Genomic DNA, 21746 nt, shown 5'->3' on the forward strand with positions numbered 1-21746 from the left:
TTAGAGCCGGCTGGTCTGGCTTTGTCTCTCGTATCCAGTTACAGTTCAACTTACAGGTCTAGCTGCAATCCCATTGCTTGTGAAATCAGCAGCTTTTAAAGGAGCTGAAGCCTAAAAATCGGCCTGATTTTAAACAACTCATCATGTGTTAGAAACACAAGCAGAGGTTCTGAAGATGTCAGCCTTTCGAGACCTCAGCAGAGTTGGCGGCCCTTCTCTTTTATTCCTGTTTGCTTTATTGATCAACGTAGTTGGAAAGGAAAATATTTGATTACCAACAATTAACCTTATATAAATAAAAGATATATAACAAAACTTTCTAACGGATACACTTTGAAGACTCATGTTTGGGTTTTGAGGATTTTGGGGTTTGGGGTGTTTGGGGGTTTGGTTTTGGTTTTTCAAGACAGGGTTTCTCTGTGTAGCCTTGGATGTACTGTAGACCAGATGGGCCTTGAATTTACAGCAATCCACCTGCCTCTGAGTGCTAGGATTACAAGCATGCACCACCTTGCCCTGCTCCATTTTTTTGTTTGTTTTTTAAGGCAAGGCATGTTTGAATATTTTAGAATGTATGCTTTATTTCCTATACTGGGTCCGTAGGAAAGTATGAAAATGAATTTAAAGGTTTAAAATTACATTTTGTGTTGCATGTGTGTTTTTCTTTCTCTGTGTCTGTCTGTGTGTCTGTGTGTCTGTCTGTGTAAAGTGGACGTCACTTTGCACATGTGGAGGTTAGAGGACACTTGTGGGAAACAATTCCTTCTTTGCATCCAATGGGTCCCAGGATATAACTCAGGTTGACAGCCTTGACAGCAAGCACTTTTACCCACAATTGGACCTAAAAGTTGTTGTTGTTGCTTCTGTTTTTAATATGTAATACTTCACAGATTTTCATGTCATCTTTGCGTAGGGCCATGCTAATCTTCTCTGTATCTTCCAGTTTTCAGTGTGCGACAGAAGTAAGCAGTAAAGGTTTAGATTGGTAACTGAAGGTGTTAATGAGATTTTTCTGATGTATATTGCCACTTACAACATAAAAATTAGATTCATTTTGCCTTTCTCTATACTTTACTTCTTATAATCTTTGCTTACTTAATATTTTATAAAATCTATGAGATGAGTGAGTGAGTAAAAAATATCCAATGCATTGAAACAAATCTTCTTGTGTTGGAATCAATTGTAATCAAAATACACTTCAGTCATGTCTCCTTGGACCCCTGTTTCCAGGTTCCTCTTTCCCTTCAGGAACTTCAGCGGACCCATGTGTTACCTTCCTGTATCCTCCATCCCTGATCCTTCGCTGAAGGCATCATCCTGTCTCCCTATGGCCTCTCCTTTACTCCTGTGTCTCTGGTGGGACTACCAATTACAACAAAGCTGGCTCTGGCAGGGAATTTTATCATGACCGAAGCTAGGCTAACTGTTACCATGTTTTTTAGGGTACAGTAATATGGTTGGCATGTAACTGTGTAACCTAGAAACAGAGATGCCCACAGTGGAAATTAAGCTTAATTGGCAAATGGCAGTGCTACCTACAAAGACAGCAAGTTAAAGCCAACACCTTTAGCATTTTGCTGTAAGAAGAAGCAGAAAAATGTGGTGCTACTTGGGAAAAGCAATATAAGCAAGAGGTTCTTTTAATGATGTCTGCTGGCTAATGAAATCAGTTCAATGGTGACAGAAATATCTGTACATAATATATAAGAAAGCGTCATATGGGTGGTTGTGGGAGAAGATGCTAGGGCACCGAGAAGATGGTGGCATCAGGCAGAAAGGCAAGTTGCTTCTCTATCGCCGCGGAAGCAGCAGCAGAGCATACGGGCACAGCTGCAGGGAGAAGGTGCACTTGATTTTGTTGCTGGTGGAGTGATGGGGCTTTGACAACAAGAGACTAGGAGAATCAAAGAAGACATCGACTAGAAACACACGCAAAGGGTGCTTGGCAGCACTGGGGAAATAGCTTAATTTCTGGGCACAGCGTAGCCATGGTTTTCTTCAGACATATTTGGATTCTGAAGGGTGGTAGACAGGAGGATATGGGAGAGGTAATTCAAGATTTGAGGATGCGTTTGGGGAATAGTTCGAATGAGAATGATCCCCAAAGTCTCGTATATTAGAATGCTTGGTCCCCAGTTGATGGAACTGTTTGCGGAGGATTAGAAGGTGTGGCCTTGTTGGAGGAGGCGTGTCCCTGGAGGCCGACTCTGAGCTTTCAAAAGCGCATACAATTTCCAGTTAGCTTTCTCTCTGCCTCATTACTGTGAGTCAGGTATAAGCTCTTACTCCTGCTCCAGGGCCCTCCTTGTCTGCCTGCTGCCATGCTCCACTCCATGATGGTCACAGACTCTATAACTCTGTGGAACCCCGAGCCCCCAGTTCAACTCTTTAGAAATTGCTTGGGTGTTTTGTCATGGTGGTAGAGTAGTAACTAAGGCAGGTGGGGACAATACGGCGGAGGCATTAGAAAAGGAAGGACACATTTGAAGGAGTGATCATGATACAAAACGATGGAATTGAGGTAGGCAAGAGAGGAATTGGGTTCTTGGGAGAGAAACACTCATGTGCATAACCTGACGGCCTGGTGGAACAGGACCCGCAGGAGGAAACTGGTCACCACGCAGAAGGGCTGCAGAGAATCCCATGGCTTTGACAAAAAGCCAGGATCCCATTAGGGTTAAAAGATGTGGAACTACCCAGAGAATAGTGTGGTGAGAGGTGGCTTTTTGTTTGTTTGTTTGTTTGTTTGTTTGTTTTTCTGATGACAGGAAGAAAAGAATGTGAGTGAGAAATTTTGACCAGAGAAGCCTGGGCACTCCTTGGCCACAGAAATAAATATTTATAGGGTCATCTGGTGGTTGCTTAAGGCAGGGGATATTAGTTCAGATTATTCTTGGAACTTGAGATGGGCAAATCTGAGATAATGAGAGAGCAGGAGCTAAATTTATTAGACTCCAGCTGAGGCAGGATCTGTTCCTCTTTCTCAGTGACTCTGGTTGGGCCTTGTCTTACACCAATGGTGGCTGTCTTTACTGGGGTCTTCAGTATTTCTTTGCTTATTACAGTTGTTTCCTGGTCACTCCCAGGGCTTCTTCACCTTTGGCTAATTCTCCCCATGTCTCCAGAGTGTTCTTTGTAGACAGCTAATTTCAATAGCTGCCTCCATTGCTTAAATATATGTATGGCTTCCCTGATGCTTCAAGCCACAGCACTATAGTTAACAAGCCATGCTCAGGACTTTTGCTAAGTGAGTAGGTCATTGTTACTCTCACTACGCAGAGGGGAAGAATAACATTTTGGTCCCAATATTAAGCAATCATTTATTAAATATTAAGCACTGACCAAGAGATGGACGTTGGTCAGGACCATCCTGCTGGAATTACCAGCAGAAATCAAATAACACTAAAAAAAATTTTCAAAGTCTTCTATATTGATGAAGTGGATTGCCAAGACCAACTTGGAAAAAAAACAAAAAGAAAGAAAGAAAAAGGCCACAATGTTTACAGAATTGATGAAACCACAGGCAAAACGGGCAATGCTAAGACTGAAGTCGTAGTGAAAGCTCTCTCTCCAAGCTTTTGAATGACAGCCTGCTCCAAGTAAAATCTACCAGGAAACAGATCTTAACATATGTCAGTAAAAAGTGAGTCCTGGGGCTGGAGAGATGGCTCAGCAGTTAGGAGCATCGGCTGCTTTTCCAGGGCACTAAGATTAATTCAGCACCCACATGTCAGCCCACATGTCTCTGGCTGCATTCCCACTTAATCCAGTACCCTTTCCTGGCTTCTGCAGGCATCATGCATGTGGTCGCAGGCATACATGCAGGCAAATCACTCACACATAAAAATAAATATTTAAAGTTAGGATAATGGTAAAGGTAAACTCGGTTGTCAGCTGTTTGTTCAGTGTCCAGCCATGAAGAGCAGTGAGCAGTTCACTTCATTTTGCATAGGGGCTGAGTTCTTCCATGGACAGTGTCTGTGTTCATGATGACCTCAGCCAGATTCTAAGCACCCTGGGGGATCCCGTCCATAGTCTTTAGTTTCACCACTTGGCTGCATCCTCGTATCCCATGTTTTTATGGTGCCACCTAGAATCTTTTATCTGAAGTGTTTGTCAGAGAGTAAATCAACCAGCCAGTGCGCTCCAGGGTTTCTCTTGCCATGCCTGCTTAGTGCTGGATGACAAACACAGCACTGCACTCCACGTTTCACAGGAGATCTGGGCGTGCAGCTCAGGCCCACAAGGCAAGCGCTTCCTCAGCTGAGCTACCTCTCCAGCCCAGTTTATACGTTTTTAGTCCTCTTCCCCGTGACACTGTACTCCCCAGTCCATTCTCCATGTGCCTGGGGCCAAAGCATCACAGCAGGTGCGAAGGCCCTGTGGAAAAAACAACTGTGAAGTGGGACTCTGGTGGCTGTGAAAGGAGGGCGGCACGGAGACCCCCAGCGCAATCTCAGGCAGACTAGGTGAAGGAGAAAACGTAGAAAAGAGAATAAAGGACACAAAATAGACTGGCTCTCAAGACTGCCCATGCTCTGGTACCAGGACAGGGTGGGGTGCTGGGGGCCACTTTGCCCAGTCTGAAATAGTCCGTTAGCTACTAATCAGCAATCTTTCAAACAGAAGCGCCAGAAATCAACAGCGACAGCAGAGCAGATTTGCACGGGCAGATGGTTAGGAGGAGGGCTCAACTAAACTCAGACTCTGTGATGCATAAGTGGGCACTGTTAACCTCTGCCTGTTAATCCTCATCTGGAAGTAGCCGCTTTAGGGACAGGGATCTAGGATTAAGTGGGTTTGATGGGAAGCTCCGCCCAGTGCTGCAGAGGTTGAGGCACTCCATGAATAAGCGAGAATAATACTGGGAACTGATTACACACTGCACAAAACGGAGCAGTAGCTCCAAATAAGTGAAAGTTTTAGACACATTTTACCATTACCCAAGGAAATGTGTTTTATTCACAAACAAGGCAAAAGGCATGATATTTTTTTTCTTTGTTTTGTTTGTTTTCTTTCTTCTTTTTTTCTTTTCTTTTTTTTCCCCCCCTTTTAATAGAAGTTATGTGTCAAAGCCCAATTCTTGCCTGGAGTTCTAAGGACTGTAACACTACCCCTTGAAAACAAAACAAAAAACAAACAAAAAAACCACCACCACAACAAACAAACAAACAAACAAAAAACCTGACATTGGAGATGCTCAAGCCCGGAGACTTTTCCTTTTAGATCAAATGTTGGCACATTAGACAGAATGTGTACTGTCCCCATTTCCAGAGTGCTGAGGTGTGTTCGTGGTTTTGCTCTCATCTTTTATAGCCACGGAAATGTTCATTATTTCCATTTACAATGCTTCTTTCCCACCCCCACACTTGTGGATTATATATACATATATATGTGGATATATATTCAATTTGTATAGATATTATTTACAGATCATTTTTCCTGGTAGGTTACCCTCTACATAAAGCAAGACTTATGGTGTGACACATGACTGCTATTAAAAGAGAAAAGAAAAAAAAATCATGTATGTGTATGTGTATATATTTTTGTATGGATGTATATTTGTGTATATATATATATATATATAATTTGGGAACACAGTGACATCACCATGGACCTATGTGAGAAAACCAGACTTTCAAAGCAGGAAGTGTAGCTCAGAGCTTAACGCTGACATTATCTTCCCTTCCTAGGAGCCTGGAGTTCCTGTCATGGACAGGGACCTTTTATTACATTGTTCGGCACACAGTTGCCATGATTTATATATATATATATATATCACATATAACCATTTTATTTTTGTTAAAAGAAGCTTAGAACTTTTTTCCGCATATTATTTTCTTTCCCCAACACTCCTGATTGCATCCACCCCCACATTTGATTCTAAATTTGGGGTTTATATCTGATAGCACAGTCAAGTTGAAAAACACAACAGAGCTTGAAAATCTCCATCTGAATAACACTAACTGTAGGCACAGCTGTTAAGATAAAATAAACCCAAGACCAGCCCAGCAACTAAACACAAGCATTTGTTTTCTTAAAGGGACAGGCAGACTTAAATGCTGTCTGAAGCACAATATTTTAATTTTCCAAAAAATGCTCACATATGAAATTTTATGTGGTTGTTTGATTTTGATAGAGAGAGGATACTATATCTCAATAACCTGAGCAGTTATTTACTGATACTCACTGAGTATATAAGAAAAAGACTGCAGAGAGATGGCCCAGTGGTTAGGACTGAGCACTGCTCTTGCAGAGGGCTGCAATGCCCAGTGTCCGCAGCAGGCTCACAATTACCGTCACCTCTAGTTTCAAGATGATCCAATGCCCCTGACCCCCTCAGGCACCCGCCTTCATGTACATGTGCCCTCATCCTACCCTCACAAAATTAAAAATAAAATAAAAATTTAAAAACAGAAACTGCCTAATGAAATACAAATCATAAAGCCAAATAAGACTCACAAATAAGATAAATTTGAATTGCCAATCTGCAGAATAAAAAGGTTCAAACGTTTGGTTGATTCAAACAACTTAGCCTTCCCTAGTCGGATCTGCCCTTCGGGAAACTCATTAAAACCATCTCAAAACAAAACAAAACAAAAAAACCCAGTTGTAACTAATGGCAGAGAAAATCATCTCGGGAAACAAGTGTATTAAGAAGAGGTTCTAACACAAATGTCGGCCACATGTTTATGTTCTATCTCAGCATGCTTGTCCTATAAAACGGTGTATCAGAGTTTCCCTGTAAATATTTGACTTCAATAGTACACTTAATATGATTCAATTTGTAAAGTTATTATTTACAATGTCATTTTCCTGGCAGGTTATCTATTACATAAAGCAAGAACAAGCAAGGAAACATAGTAATGTGCCTGAACAAAATTAATTATTTGGTGGAAGTTGCATTTATCAAAATCCTTTAGTATTTCTGAACTAATTTGACTAATAAGGAGGCCTTGGGAGACAGGTCAGTGGGGAAGAAGCTTTGCCATGCAAGGATGAAGGCCTGAACTCCATCCCTAGACCTCATGTCCAAAAGCTGGGCGTGGCAACAGTACAACCCATAATCCTAATGCTGGAGAGGACAGCAGGATCACTATGGTTCCCTGGCCAGCCAGTCCGCAGGCTCCAAGCCGCTGAGGGACCCTTCCTTGCAAAACCAAGGCAGACAGAGCACAGCAATTGAGCACACACATGCGCATACTTGTGTACCCCCATGCAGATGCACACATACACACCCAAAGCACCAAAGAAAGTAAATCTGATTCTGAAAAGTTTTCTGGGCTTCAACGTCGAATTCTAACACAAGTCATAGATCTCCCTGTTACAATTTGAATCCTCAATGTCCCTAAAGGCTCATGTGTTGGGAGCTCACCCCCAGAACTTTAGGGTATGGAAACGCTGGGCATGGTAGTGTTCATGCCTGTAACCCCAGCACTGTGTGCATGTTGTGGAGTTAAGGGAGTGGAGACAGGAGGGACTTGCTCACTGCTACCCTAGTTCCAGGTTCCAGAAGACCCCCATCTCAAAGGAATGAGGTGGAGACAGAGTAGAGAGCAGGGCACCCGGCTTCTTCCCCTGGCCTTTGTGCGCACACAGGCACATATGCCGCAGGCAGTGATGGGGCCTAGTAATTGGAGAATGTTAGGTTCTTGGGAAGGTGCCCTTGAATGGGGTGCTGAGGCCCCACTTATCATTTCTCTTTATGGCTACCACAAGAGGTATAGACTGGTTAGCCACAGCCCCTTGATAGTCTACCTCCCCACATCCCCCAGCCATGGAGCCAACTCCCCACATCCCCCAGCCATGGAGCCAACTCTCCACATCCCCCAGCCATGGAGCCAACTCCCCACATCCCCCAGCCATGGAGCCAACTCCCCACATCCCCCAGCCATGGAGCCAACTCCCCACATCCCCCAGCCATGGAGCCAACTCTCCACATCCCCCAGCCATGGAGCCAACTCCTCGTGTTTTGAACCCTTTTGTTTCTTTTTTCTATTTTTGTTTTTCGAAGACAGGGTTTCTCTGTGTAGCCTTGGCTGTCCTGGACTCACTTTGTAGACCAGGCTGGCCTCGAACTCATAGTCTGAACACTCATAGTCTGAACAGTTTACTATCCTAGGTATGTTTTCACAGTGATGGAAAGCTGGTGCAAGCCCCAGTTTTTCCTTCTTAATTATTCCATTCAACCAGGGCTCTGTCCTGTTCTGACTTTTGTTATGTCTCATCACACTTGTAGCAGTAAAACGAAACATCACAGCCTCAGGTCAGTTCCTGAGAGCTTCATTGCTCTTGTTGCTATTAGATAGCTCTCTTGGTTGAAGGAACAGCAGCCTAACAGTGGTTTGGAATCCTTGTTGTTACCAAACAAAACGCCCAGAGGAAGGTGGTCCCAACAGGTTTGGGAACTCAGTAACATCACCATGGACCTACGTGGTCAAGCCAAACTTTCAAAGCAAGAAGTGTAGCTCAGAGCTTTACGCTGTCGTTATCTCTCCTTCCTAGGAGACTGGAGTTCCTGTTGTGGACAGGGATCTTTTCTTAAATTGCTTGGCACACAGTCGCCATTCAGCAAATATTCACTAAGGCATGAGGTCAGCTGAGGACTTGGTAAAATTGGAAGACTTGTGTACAGAATCGAATGTTTGAATTATTCAAGCTCTGCAGGATCATGTTCTTAAACAGATTTCTGTGTGGCTGAAAGACATTTTGGGATTATGTATAATCGTTCAGTTCTTTGGAAAGTCTTTTGTCAGTTGAGCAAAGCGCCATATTTAAAATTTCAAGACTAAGAGAATAAAGCAAACTAAAATGCTCTGGTTTTAAAAAGGCAGGGGTGTTTGCTGTTTACGAAGGTAGCGTGTGTGTGTGTGTGTGTGTGTGTGTGTGTGTGTGTGTGTGTGTGCATGCGCGTGCGCTCACGCACATACTTGTACACTGGAAAGGAAGGGGAGATTGAGCAAAAGCCAGCAATCTGGAGGAAGATTGAGAGGAGATGTGTTTGGGGCTGAAGGACAGTGTGAGGGCTAACATTATGTTTTAAGTTTAAATTACTGTGCTTAAGAGATCAATAAAACAAAAATGTTTCTAACCTGTAAGCCCTACTTATCCAAGGACATATAACTTCCTGGAATGCTGGGGCTGATGCTCCTGTAAGGTAAGCCATGTGTTTTCAGTTTTGTACATGTTTGGTTGCCTCAACCTCACAGGCTGTGCTTGATCATACATGGGAGGAAAGTATGCAGGCAGGAAACATGTCAGGATGATGCCTGCTCCTTCTAGGACAAAGACAGGACGTATATAGCCTGTGGGTTTTGCCTTTATAAGCACTGGACTAACATAATTCGTGGTCATACTCTGGGAACCCTGGGCATTGGCCTGGCCAGTATCCATTGTCCTGGGAAGTATTTTATAAACCTTGCTTCAGACTTGGCTCAAGAATTGTGGTAGTGGTTTTATGCTCCCTTGGTGGGATTAGCAATGGTTTTATAAAAAGTGAGCTCTTTTACTGGAACTGAGGCCTTGTGACATTTCACTTTATCCAAGTCATGAGGTGGGCACATCTGTAGTTCCAGCCACTGAGAGTTCCAGGTTAAATGAGGGATGTGGCCTCAAAAAATAAGGTGTTACTGAGGAAAATGCTTTATGTCAACATAGGTGCATACACACATGCACACACACACACACACACACACACACACACACACACACACACACACATACCCCTCTCTGTTGATGCCTAACCAACTTTCTATGATATAGCTTATCAATTGCTTGAATGATTTATGTATGATCAAATTTTTACGACATTTTAAAGTTAATAACTCAATTGAGACAACGGATAAGTCAGGAAGCCATGTTAGTGTCTGCTAAAACTCAAAAAGTATTTTTACTCAGACTTGTTTCAAAAGAAGCTGCAATATAAAAGTCTCAGCAGACCAGCCCAAAGTCCCAAGTGCTAAGTAGGGAACACCCAGGCATACAGCTCTGTGGCTTTTAACCTGCACTAATAGCAGGAGCAGGTGTGATCTGTTTCCCTTCCAAGCACAGCACTTCTTAAGCAGCACTCAGTCATATCATGCTGTCTAATGGCTCCTGCCCAAGGGACTGGTCTGAAAAACATTTTTGTCTATGTAGTGTGATGCCACCATTCCATATGGATGCGTAGGAGGTCAGGCCCTGTTAAGTTTACAGCCATGGTTTAGAAGGCAGAAAGCCCAGCTTTCTGGGAGTGTCGTCTTTCATTTTGTGTAGTGGGGTTGGGGAGGAGGTGGGATTGAACCCAGAGCATTGTATATGCTAGGGCAAATACTCTACCATGGAACCACATGCCCAGCTCTTGGTCTGGCTTTTCTTTCTTCCTTATATATTATATATTATTTATTATATATATTAGAATGTTCAGTTAGCAGAGTAAAGATAGTCCAAAATCTCTACACCCATTTGTTTACTTCCTTGTGGACTAGTCCCTGGTTGAGAAAACTGACTTCTCTTGGCCCATGAACTCTGCCCTATATCGCTTTAAACTGTTCTCACAAATAAAATGGCCATAAACACAGAAGTAGATCACTCAGTATTCAGCAAGACTTAAGATGACCCACCCTGCTGTCCTTTCAAAGGCAGACCTGGCTGGAACCCGGAAGTAATGGAAGCAAGACCATTAACAGAAGTGACTCAGCCCATCATCCATTCCAGCACAGACACGGGCTCTGACAAGAAATGTACTTCTGTGGATCCAGAAATCACTGCGTGCGTATTGAGCAACCCAGATGGCATGCACTGCAGCAGAAAGCCTGGAGGAGTTGGCCCTTACTTCCCAGCTCTGAATGTGCATGCCAGAAGCAGCCTTGGGCCAGAGTCTCTGTTTGAGTATTTGAAATGTTGTCTCTGAGAAAAACAAATGAATTGAATTGGGGGTGGCTCAGAAGTGATTTCAGCAGAAGTAAGGTGTTTAAAAGATCGCAATAATAAGCCAAGCTCGGTGGCTCATGCCTGTATTCCCAGTACTCAGGGAGGCAGAGGCAGAGGCAGAGGCAGGCAGAACTCTGTGAGTTCTACAAAGCAAGTCCAGGACAGCCAAGGCTACACAGAGAAACCCTGTCTCAAAACACAAAAACAAACAAAAGTCACAATATACCTACCTCTAAATATTCTTGCATAGAAGTTAGAAAGTTGTAATGCAAGTGCCCCTCTTACCCCCACCACCCAACCCCAGACTCCTGGTTACTCACAGCAGTTTGGTTAGCGGTGGTTATCGCAGCCATGAGGAGCTGAAGGTACAGAAATAAATCAGCCCCTTCCCTGCCTTCCTGCTATACTCTAGTGGGAGGAGACAGACCACACGCAAGGAAACAAATTGAGAAGGCTGCTCTACATCAGGTGGGATTTGGATGATGAAAAGGAATCAGTGTAGAGCCTTTGTGGGAAGAACCTTCCAGAATGATTGCTATAGTTTGATCTGATATGTCCCCCAAACACCCACAGGCTTTTAAAGGCTTTGTCCTCAGCCATTGGTACTGTGTGTGTGTGTGTTTGTGTGTGTGTGTGTGTGTGTGTGTGTGTGTGTGTGTGTGTGTGTGAAATTTTTGTGTGAGGGACATATTAGAAAATTGATTGCAGGGATATGTCCTTGAAGTGGGTTAACATTGGCCTCTTCCTCCCTACTTTCCCCCTCCCAGGCCCCACTTTGCTTCCTGGCTACCTCAAAGTGAGCAGCTTTGTTGCACGAGTGCTGCCCACTGTGATGCCCACTCTTGACCCAGCCCCAACGCAGCAGGCTAAATGGCAGTGAGTGGGTGGCAAACTCTCAGCAGCAAGGCATGAGAAGCCTTTCTTGCCTTTAAAGTTATTTCGGTTGTTTTGTCACAGTGACAGAAAGATGCGATAATGATTGAGGGGCAAGGGCAACAAGCCAGGGCATTTGTGGGAGCCCCTTTGCTGGCACTCTCTGTGCTGAATAAGAAAATTTCAGAAAATTCCAGAAATGTAAGGTCAGCTTAAGCCAAACATGATGGAGTGGGAGATTCATTCTACACGAAGCACACAGAGAAGCCATTAATGTCCTAAGCCAGAGTTTAGATTTCTAGAAATCAGGCTTATTCTCAAGGAGAGAATTATGTCTCACAGATGCTGAGCATCCAGATGTGAGCCACGGCTTTGGACAATGTACAGAACGTCACCTGTTAAAGTGCTTACTTTGAAATAGAAAACCTCAACAGTCATCAAGTACCGAAAACCAACCAAAAGTCCCAGGCACTGAGGACGCAGCAGACAATATTCTATTGGACCAAGCAAGCAGTCAGGAAAAAAAAAAAAAAAAAAAAGATAAAGTATGGTTGAAGGTTAGATAGGAGTGAGGTGATTTGATATTTGGGAATTGAAAGGGGTTTTAATTTTATTTAAGTGAAGGTGTCTAGTTAGGCATTTGTGTAAGAGATACAAACATTCAGGGGCATCCAGAGGTCATGCAAACGCTAAGGAGGGGCGGGGGAGGGCTTTGCTATAGCAATGCCCAGTGCAACGGTTCTGAGGCAGTCCTGTGCCAGCAAGCTTGAGGGACAATGAGGTGGATAGGAGGTAGTTGCTAGTGGCACAGCTGTAGGATTCAAGGTCAGCGTGCTAAACAGGTGTGGAGAGAGGCAGGCCACGAGAATCTCGGAGTTACAAAACCCCTGGGCTTGGATGATGAGCATAGACACAATCTATGTTTTCTAAGAGTTTTCCTGGGCAGGGCGTGGTGGCGCACGCCTTTAATCCCAGCACTTGGGAGGCAGAGGCAGGCAGATTGCTGTGAGTTCAAGGCCAGCCTGGTCTATAAAGTGAGTCCAGGACAGGCAAGGCTAACACAGAGAGACCCTGTCTTGAAAAACAAAACAAAAAGAGTTTTCCCAGATGGAGGTGAGTAGACTCGGGGAAGCAATGGTGGACACTTTCATGCTTCGGAAAACAAAGCAATGTCACATAGCGCCCCTCTAATTTTGCCAGAGAGGAAATTAAGCTTAAGCAAAGCTGATAAGCCAGCCCTCTCCCATTCTACCTTTCCTCACCATATCCAATTATTTCTCTCAAGCCCAGAAATGCCCTTTTCACGCTTGGTCCCCCCCTGCCCCCAGGCCATATTTTAGATCACCGCCTCAACTTTTTATCTTGTCCTGGGCCCCAGTCAGGATCTTCTTGGTCTAATACATACCTGACCCTCCAAAGCCTAATGCAACGGGCCCTTTACTATTTCATGTGAGGAGTTGTCTGGAGCTAGCACAGAGCCAGCAGAGGTTAATTTAGCCATTAGACATGTGGGTTCTGGGAAATTCTCCAAAAGGAATCTGAGGTAAAGGCTACTTTTAACACTAAGCTATTTGCAGTATTCCAGAGGCTACCAGAAATTGCATCATAGAATGTAGAGACTTGAAGATTTTTATGCCTTCTACTGTCTTTGCATGCAAATTTCTAAATACCATCAATTTCTTAATATAGATTTTCACTAACGTCTGCTACTTAGGTTGACATTAATTTTTAAGACTTTTTAATTTCCATAGTATGGTATTTATTCACAGATGTGACCTACGCAAAGGCAAGCTTTTGGGAGACCTTAGCACTTCACTGTGTGAAGCATGTCATGAGACCCAAAGGCCAAACACCTCTCAATTATTTGGACAGGTTGAACTGAATGACTTAGTTAACCCAGGAGTGAGCGCTCCCTGTTTCATTGCCAGAGTGAAATGGTAAAGATGAAGACTTAATTGTTTTAAAATACAAATGCCAGAATAAGATGATTCAGATAGGAAAAGGAGTGATATTTTGGAGATCAGACAACAGAGGCTACAGAGGGAGCGATCATGCCTCATTAATGGTCTGATTTAGAGAGCAAGATAGCCATTGGCAGTGGGTGCTCAGTGTCCCAAGATGGGTCCTTGCTGTCTGCATTTAAGGACATCTAATCTGTTTCCGTCTCCTTCAATCCAATGCTCACTTCTGAAACTTCATCTTCCAGGCAGGACTGAGGATGTGTGTAGTCCTCACTACTCTCCCAGTCGTCTTTGAGTGGCAGTGATGTGCGTATTTCTTGTTTTCCTTTTATACTGCTTTGGTCTCAAATTGCTCTCAGGAGCCACTATAAAACCCCAAACCTGTTTTTCTCCTCTTGAGTAAACACCTGGCTAGAGCCCCACCATCCTGCCCTTGACTGAGATTTCTCCTCCTTTTCCCCAGGGAACTTTAGGCAGCCATGGTAGGGAGGGGTCTGGTCACGTGTTGGTGTCATTCGTTTTCTTTGGAGTCGCCAAGTGGGCCTAGGGAGTTTTTCATCAACTTCTAGTTCACAGTGCCATCTCTTAGTTTCCCTCTGCAGCCGTCTCCTGGCCTTAATTTTATCTGCTACCTGGGTTTTACTCACACCACCCAGGCTAGCCTGGAGCTCCCAAGGTAAGTTGAAGATGACCTTGAACTTCAGTTTAGCTGGATCACGGACCCTCACACGCGCGCGTTGTGTGCGGTCCTGGGGACTGAGCCCAGGCCTTCACACCCACCACCCTGACCCTAGTTTTACACGGACTTCTGTACCACTAGCCTGCTCTGCACTCACGATTCCCGAGGCCACTCCCTCCCTTCTCCAGGGCCTGACCTAATTCTGGATGCCCGTTGGTGTCTCTCCATTCTGGGGAGCGCACCTGGCTCTCCTGGGAGCCCCGCTTTTGCTCCTTGAGGACCGTTGGGGTTCGAGATGGCCTCGGAGACCGCGATCTAAGGCGGCTAGGACTCTCCCCGTGCCCCCGCGGAGAGCTGGGGGGCGGGGAGCATCGGCCTGATGAACCCGGGCGTAACAGGTGCGGCCGCCGCAGCTGCGCGGGGAGAGCCGCTAGGGTGTATTTCGGAGGCCAGTCCTCTTCGGACCAATGCGGGCTGCGGTTGTTCGTCGCCTGGCAACCGGCGGAACCAATGGGCGGTGCCAGCGCGGGGCGGGATGGGGTGGGCGTCCGCCGAGGGAGGCGGCGGGAGGCGGGCCCGGCGGGCTGGAGGCTGCGCGGAGCTGCGGGGCCGGCGGGGAGCCGCTGCGTGCCGCCGCGGTGCGGGCCCGCGGGCTGCGGGAGGCGCGAGCCGCTCCCGGTGCCGTGACGGTGAGCGGCGGGATTGTGACGCGCAGCCGGGCTGGACGTGGGCGCAGCACCAGGGACGGCTGTCGGCGGGCTCGGCGCGGCCGTTGCGGCGGTTGGAGAGCGTTGCTGTCCACCGCCTGCAGCGGGAGGTGCGAGGTAGGTGCTGGGGGGAGCCCCGCGCTCTTGCGGGGTGCGGCGCGGGCACGCGCGGGGTCCCCTCAGCCCGCGGGGCTCGGCGATTTCTCAGAGGCTGCAGCAGGACTTGGCCAGTGGTCCGCGGCTGCTGCGCGGGTAGGAGCCTCAGAGTGGTCCAGCCCCACGTTTAGGGGAAGAACTTACATCATCGCAGCGCGGTAGGCTTGCTTGGAAAAAATATTTGGCCTCGGATTCTGCAGTTTTGTACAGTGAGTGGTGAGACTCGGGTCAGCACGTATTTTTCCTAGTGCAGCAGATCGCCGAGTTATGCAAGTCACCTGGGCCCAGGAAATAAAACTTGCCAAATAATTCCCCATTAGCACCAGTAGAGGAATTTTTACATTAACACCCGCAGTTCAGTCTCCTCAGCCCTGCGTGTCAGACTCTTAACTGTCAACGCTGATGCAGTTGTGAGAACTTCGATTTCCTTTTAGAATCCAGACTGTATGAAAGGTGAAGGGTTCCCAAATTCAACGGTGAGAGCTTCCTGGATTTGGGATTTGCCTCTGTTCAGATTAGAGTCCAGGCCTGGAGTTGGATGAGAATCCTGCTACCATGGAGCCTGAAAGGTTCTGGAAGAAAATCCTTCTAGCCCATAATTTGATCATGAACTGGAAAGGTCTGTATATGACATGACTGGATAAAGTTTGAAAAGATCTGGATGAGAAAAAAAATGCTGTCTTGAAATGTAGAACAGAGAGGCAGACTTGTAAACTTCTGTCCACCCAGCAAAACTTAATCCATCCTCCTTATGGGCCCAGGAAGCTCAGTGTTCATTCAACTAAACAAGTGAAAAAAGCTGTGGTCCCGTTGGACACATTGCCCTGCCTGGTGTGTGTGGAAGTTGCTCACACAAAATGGTTCTCTAAGGAGGATTAGGGGCTGTTTTGGTGACTGGTGGGGCCCCTACAGGCGAGTCATTTACACCTTCCTTCCTTCCTTCCCTTCTCGCTCCCCATCTGTACAGCACAGATAATGAGGTCCAGGGATTGAGTAAAGTAAGATAATGCCAAGGCTCGGTTTTTCCAGGATGAAATGCGAAGCGCTCCCCATAACACATTGAGCCTTGTGACGAGACTTGTTAAGTACGCAGCATCCTAGACTTGCTGAGGCAGGTGTGTATGAAATGGAAAAGTTATTCCAGAGGCCTCAAGCCCAGCCCAGTCAAATTGTGTAGTTGTGCGCTCTTAAAACTGGACAGACCAGTTCCTGGGCCCAGACAGGCTAGGACACAGATTGTGTGGAAGGGCCCTCACTTAGCGTTCAGCTAGAGAGAGAAAGACGACTTTCCCGCGGGTAAGTGACTGCGTGTTCAAATGGGAGCAGTGTATGGCTAGTGTGTGGCTGCTCATCCCAGCTACAGGAGGCTGAGGTAAGTGGATAGCCCGAGTTTAGGAGTTCCAGGGCAACAAACATCCTGTTTAAACACAACACCCTCTCACACCTTGCCGAACTAGGCCCAGGGCCCTTCACATGCTGGGCAAGGGTTCTGTTGCTTAGCGCTGAAGCCCAGTGCCCCCCCCCCTTTTTTTTCAGGCAGGGTTGTCTTGTTACTAGCTTGCCAAGGCAGACCTTGAAATTGCGATTCTCGTGCCTCAGTCTCCCAGGTAGCTGGGATGATAGCCCTGTGCCACTGAGCCCAGCTTCAAAAGCAGCTTTTAGTGCTAGCTCAACCTGTTGGCTGTGAGTCTATTCTGTGTCTTGGGTGCTTGTGGTTAGCTGGTTATGAGCATGCGTCTTAACCTTAAGTTCGTGAGCTCATGGGATGAGACAGTAGAGAAACACACAAGCCATTATTAGTAATGGAAAATCCAGACTCATATTTGTATAGTGTAGGAGCAGATTTATTATACATTAATAAATTTAGTCTTTGAATAAACACTACTGGGCACTCAGCTACTACTTGCCAAGTGTAAGGATAAAGAGACGTGTTGCCCTGAGTATTTTGTACTTAGGGAGTTTTTGTGTGGAGGAGAAAAACACCAATGTGAGAAGGCCTTAGAAAGAAGGCATTTCAGCTGTGTCCTGACAGCTGCTCAGCAAGCAACAGGTGCGTTGTGTGCAGCAAAGCAGGTGCAGGTTACAGGTGGCCAGTCCATGCAGCTGGGGACTGCAGGTAGCTTCTGGAGTTGCACTAGTGATAAGAGTCAAGAACACCCCTGTGAACCTTGACCAGAAGGCAATAAGGAATATCTGTACTGTTTTACTGGGGGATTAAATTGCTTCTTTTGTAGAATATGTCCGCCCCAGTCAGCAGCTTGCATGGTCCGTGGAGACTCGATGGTCCAGGTGATACCTGAAAGCGCCCCCTTCCCAGGCACTTAATGGAAGCCACAGGAGCCTTAAAAAGCAGCAGTGCGTGTCCTCTTTGCTGAGTTGTCTTCTGTGCTAGGCCTGGGCAATAGAGATCAAAGGTGCTGAAGATGCAGGCCACCAGTGGAAAACAGTCACGGCAGAACCTGAGCGATAAAGGCCCATAAATGTCGGGCAGAAGCAGTGTGGGATTCAGAGATGACACACTGCAATCAGTAACCAGTTGTTAGTGGGAGTTAAACAGAGTTGTTGGCTGTAGTTCTGGGCGGCAGCGGCAGCAGCTGCTGCTGCTGCTACGTCTCTTTCCTTCCTGTTCTCCCTGGCCAGATGCTCTGTCACCACTGGTCCTCTGGTGGTAATCAAGGAGAGATGCTAATAGTGTGACCTGTTTCCTGGGCTTGTGCTCATTACATGCATGTATCCTGGTAATACCAAACATTTGGAACACTCACTGTGTGATAAGTGTAATTACCCAGGCCTGGTGGCACATGCAAAACCTTTGCACTCTGAAGATTGGGGAAGAAGTACAAGTTCGAGGCCAGCCTGGGCTACTAGGAAGTCCCTGTCTCAAAGAAGAAAAACAAAAACCCCCAACCAAGCTGATAAAAAGTTAAGATTGATCTGGGCGGTGGTAGCACACACCTTTAATCCCAGCATTTGGGAGGCAGAGGCAGGCAGATCTCTGAGCTTCAGGCCAGAGAGGTCTTCAGAGTGAGTTTCAGGACAGCCAGGGCTATTACACAGAGAAACCCTGTCTCAGAAAAGAAAAAAATGTGTGGCAGGATAACAGCCGTTGGCTCATCAGTGTGCCCCGTAACCAGAGTGCAACTGAACGGAAAATCATAAGTACTGAGGATAGGACATTTGGCTGAGGTCTTTTGAGCTTTGTTTTTGTTTTTTTGCAACTTGATTGTCTGGTTCTCATGGGCGATTGTGGATGATCGTGTCACTTCACAAAGTCAGAAGGTTGGCCGTGTGCACTCTCAGCGTTACTCTCCATTGAACACTTCCACAGGCATTTCTGTGTGTCCACCCTGACGGGGAGGCTTCCTTTACCCAAACCCAGTTCCATTAACCTTAGTCTTCTGCCCTAAGTAGCGTTTTGTCTAGTACCAGACCCAGGCTTTTACTTGAGACAGCATGTGTGTTCTCTCTGCCCAATCCTGTGGGTTTATTCTGTCCTCCCTTGTCTGACCAGAGACTACTTCATTTGCCATATCATTCTTGAGACTTTTTTAAAAAAATAAATTAATGTGTGCTGCTTGTACAAAGGAAAAACGGCCTGGGTGTGGGTGGTGCACACCTTTAATCCAAGAGACTCAGGTTGTTGTTTCTGTGTGTGTCACATGGGCATGGGTATATGTATGTGCGCGCAGCACGCTTGTGTGGAGGGTCAGAAGACAAACTCAGGTGTAAGTCCTTGGGTGCTTTCCACCTTTTGTTGACACGGGGCCCATTATTGCCTGGGATTTGGTCATATGCTGATGGAAAGAACTAAAGAGAGAGATTACATACTTTTATCTACAACTACAAACCTGGAGAAATCCTCATACATGCTGGCCCACTCTTAGCTCAAGATATCCTGAGAGAATGGTGGGACTCCCCTGAGCCCCCTCTGCATTATAAAGTAACATGGTTAACGATGGGGTGACTGTCCGTGGACTCATCTCTCCCTCCTGTCTTCCAGCACCAGACTTCTCTGTGGGCTCCTGGGGCTCCTGGGTCCACACTCAGCTCCTTGGGCTTGTGAGACAAACAATTCACTGACTGAGTCATTTCTCAGCTCTTATCACACATTCTTTTGTTAACTTGCTTTATTTATTTTAATAATAAAACATCTAATACAAAAGAGGACTTTGACAGTAACCTGTATAACTGTATGCAGAGACTCCTCTGACCCTTTTTCATAGGGCAGTGATCACTGAATTCTGCATCCTTCTTGTGTCTTTCAAAATATGGATTTATCACATTTGTTCTCCATGCATGTGTAATTAAAAACCAGGTGTTCACATCCTGTCTCTCGGAACAATCTGTCTGTTGTGTCGGCTTTATGATTGATCTGATCTGTTGTGTGTCACTAGGTTTCCAACGGCTGCATAACAGCCTTCTTGGGAGTAGGCCCCCTTTCCCCCTTCTGCTGTTGGAGGTGAGTGCTTGGGCTCAGTAGTCCAAGGTTGCCCCCTGAGCCACTCCCTGCTGTTGTGAAGCCCCCTGCTGCTCCCAGACCCACCTCCTAGGGTCCATGTGCACTGTGCAGGGTCCTACTGCAGCAGTGCCCGGGTATGGGAGGGCTAACTTTCTCTGGCCACTTCAGGCCAGGAGCATCACTCCACTGTCTCCATGTGAAATCTTTTATCATATTTGCATCTGCACGCTATTTTATTCACCCTTTGCCCAGTCGGGAGATATGATTAGGATCCTGTCTTTGGTGGAGTTCATAGAGGAAGAGATTGCCCTCGCACCCTGCAGGGCCGATGGCCAGGAGAGTGGCTGTGTGGGCCGGGGCTGGAATCCTGACTCAGCTCTCGGCTCTGCATTAGCCCCGTGACCCTGGCTGATTACCTAACGCATCTGCCTTAATTGTCTTACCCATGGAAAGGAGTTAGTGCTGTACACGGACGGTAGTGGGGTGGACTGGGGAGTGTGTGGAGTGTTTAGGTCAGTGTCCTGTGCTCTGGCTGCACATTGCTCGGTTCTGCACCTGTTGTCTAATCAAGTACCTGCAGCAGCCGGAAGACGTAGAGTTTGTGGTCCTCATCACACAGCCGAGGAGACCAGCCTGGAGAGATGGTTTGTGGAAAGTGGCTTAGTCAGGATAGGCTCTCAGACATGTGGCAGGCCTAGGAGGCCAGCATGGCTTACACCGCGTTCCCTAACGGCAAATCTGCTTGCCATGCCTTCCAACATGAAGGCAAAGGACTAAGGTAATAGCAGTTTTTTGTTTGGGCCTTCCTGGTATGTAGTGTTATTTTCCTTGTGAAGAAGTTCTGCATGCCTGTTTAAGTTCTGCATGCTCCTCAGTTGCATTACTGCATGGGTGCTTTTCAGGAGTCCACATCTGTGCGAATGTCTGTAGTACTCTGCTATACAGGCAAGTCATTCGGATTTCACGTTTATAAAACTTAGAGGTTGAGTTTAGTGTTTCTATAGTTGAGTTAACAGAAGAGTTTGTGATAATATTAAGTGCTATAGTCTCCTCTAGAAAGAAATGATAATTAAAGTTGTTACATTTTAAGTAATCAGATTTCATTCTGGAGATTAGTGACATAAACCATGTCCCTAACTGATTCTTCAAGTTCTGTGACTGAATTTAGAAGATTACTAATGTTTAAGGATTTAGTTTTAACAATTTTATTTGCATATTCCAACAATCTGGTAACTCAACTTGGTGATATTTTAGCAGAAATGTTAGTGAACTATCTGAAACTCATGTGCGGTATTTAGAAGGCCAGCTGGCACCGTGTTACTATGTTCCTGTAATGGAAAGCTGTTATTTTCTGACACTTAATGGGCGTTTGTTGTAGAATTCCGATGGGTGGGTATTGTGCCTTCTGAAGCTTGAACTGCAGGTCAACTTGGAAAGAACACGGAGTGCTGTGTGGCGAGGCCCTTGTCATGAGGTGGTTTCCGCTATGCTGCTTTTCTCATTGTAGACATTAGCACAGGCCTGGCGTGCCCAGGGCAGGAGATGTGGGCAGTGGAGGGCACTGGTCCGGGGTCTGCATCTTCCTGCTGCTCCCTGCTTTGATACGCAGTTGCCAGTACGGACATGGAGTTATCATGATTACTGTTGCTCACTATGGCTGTACAGAAATGTTAAGTGTGTGTTTAGCTAAGAGTGCAAAAGATGAGATGAGTAAGAATATGAGAGATCAAAGAAGAGAGTTGCTGGCTGGAATAACAAGTGTGTGGAGGCCTCAGGTCCCTGAGCAGAGAGATGTGCTGAGGCCTGCTCTATGTCAGGGACTTGGCGCCCATAAGCCGTCCAGCACAGCACCCAGAACATGATAGAACAGTAGACTCTGTTCATCATAAAACAGTCATTTGCATTTGTGTTTCTGATGTCCTTTTTAGTTCCAGTTCATCAGGATGCATATAAATTAGTTTCTTCAAATTATTGTTCTTTTGTGCGCATTGGTGTCTATC

The 21746-nt window shown here is 46.0% G+C and overlaps 1 protein-coding gene and 1 pseudogene across 1 annotated transcript in view; one reads left to right on the forward strand and one right to left on the reverse strand.

Moving 5' to 3' along the window:
• Positions 1-868: 868 nt before the first annotated feature.
• LOC127206781 (uncharacterized) lies at positions 869-968 on the reverse strand (annotated as a pseudogene).
• Positions 969-15050: 14082 nt separating this feature from the next.
• Positions 15051-21746, forward strand: part of Ssx2ip (SSX family member 2 interacting protein) — a 30033-nt gene continuing 23337 nt past the window's right edge. Inside the window, exon 1 of the mRNA XM_051165543.1 lies at positions 15051-15248. The gene's annotated coding sequence lies outside the window, so the exon portion shown is untranslated. The remainder of the gene's footprint in view (positions 15249-21746) is intronic.

The sequence above is a fragment of the Acomys russatus genome, chromosome 23 (assembly GCF_903995435.1).
Source record: "Acomys russatus chromosome 23, mAcoRus1.1, whole genome shotgun sequence".
In the NCBI taxonomy this organism is placed as follows: domain Eukaryota; kingdom Metazoa; phylum Chordata; class Mammalia; order Rodentia; family Muridae; genus Acomys; species Acomys russatus.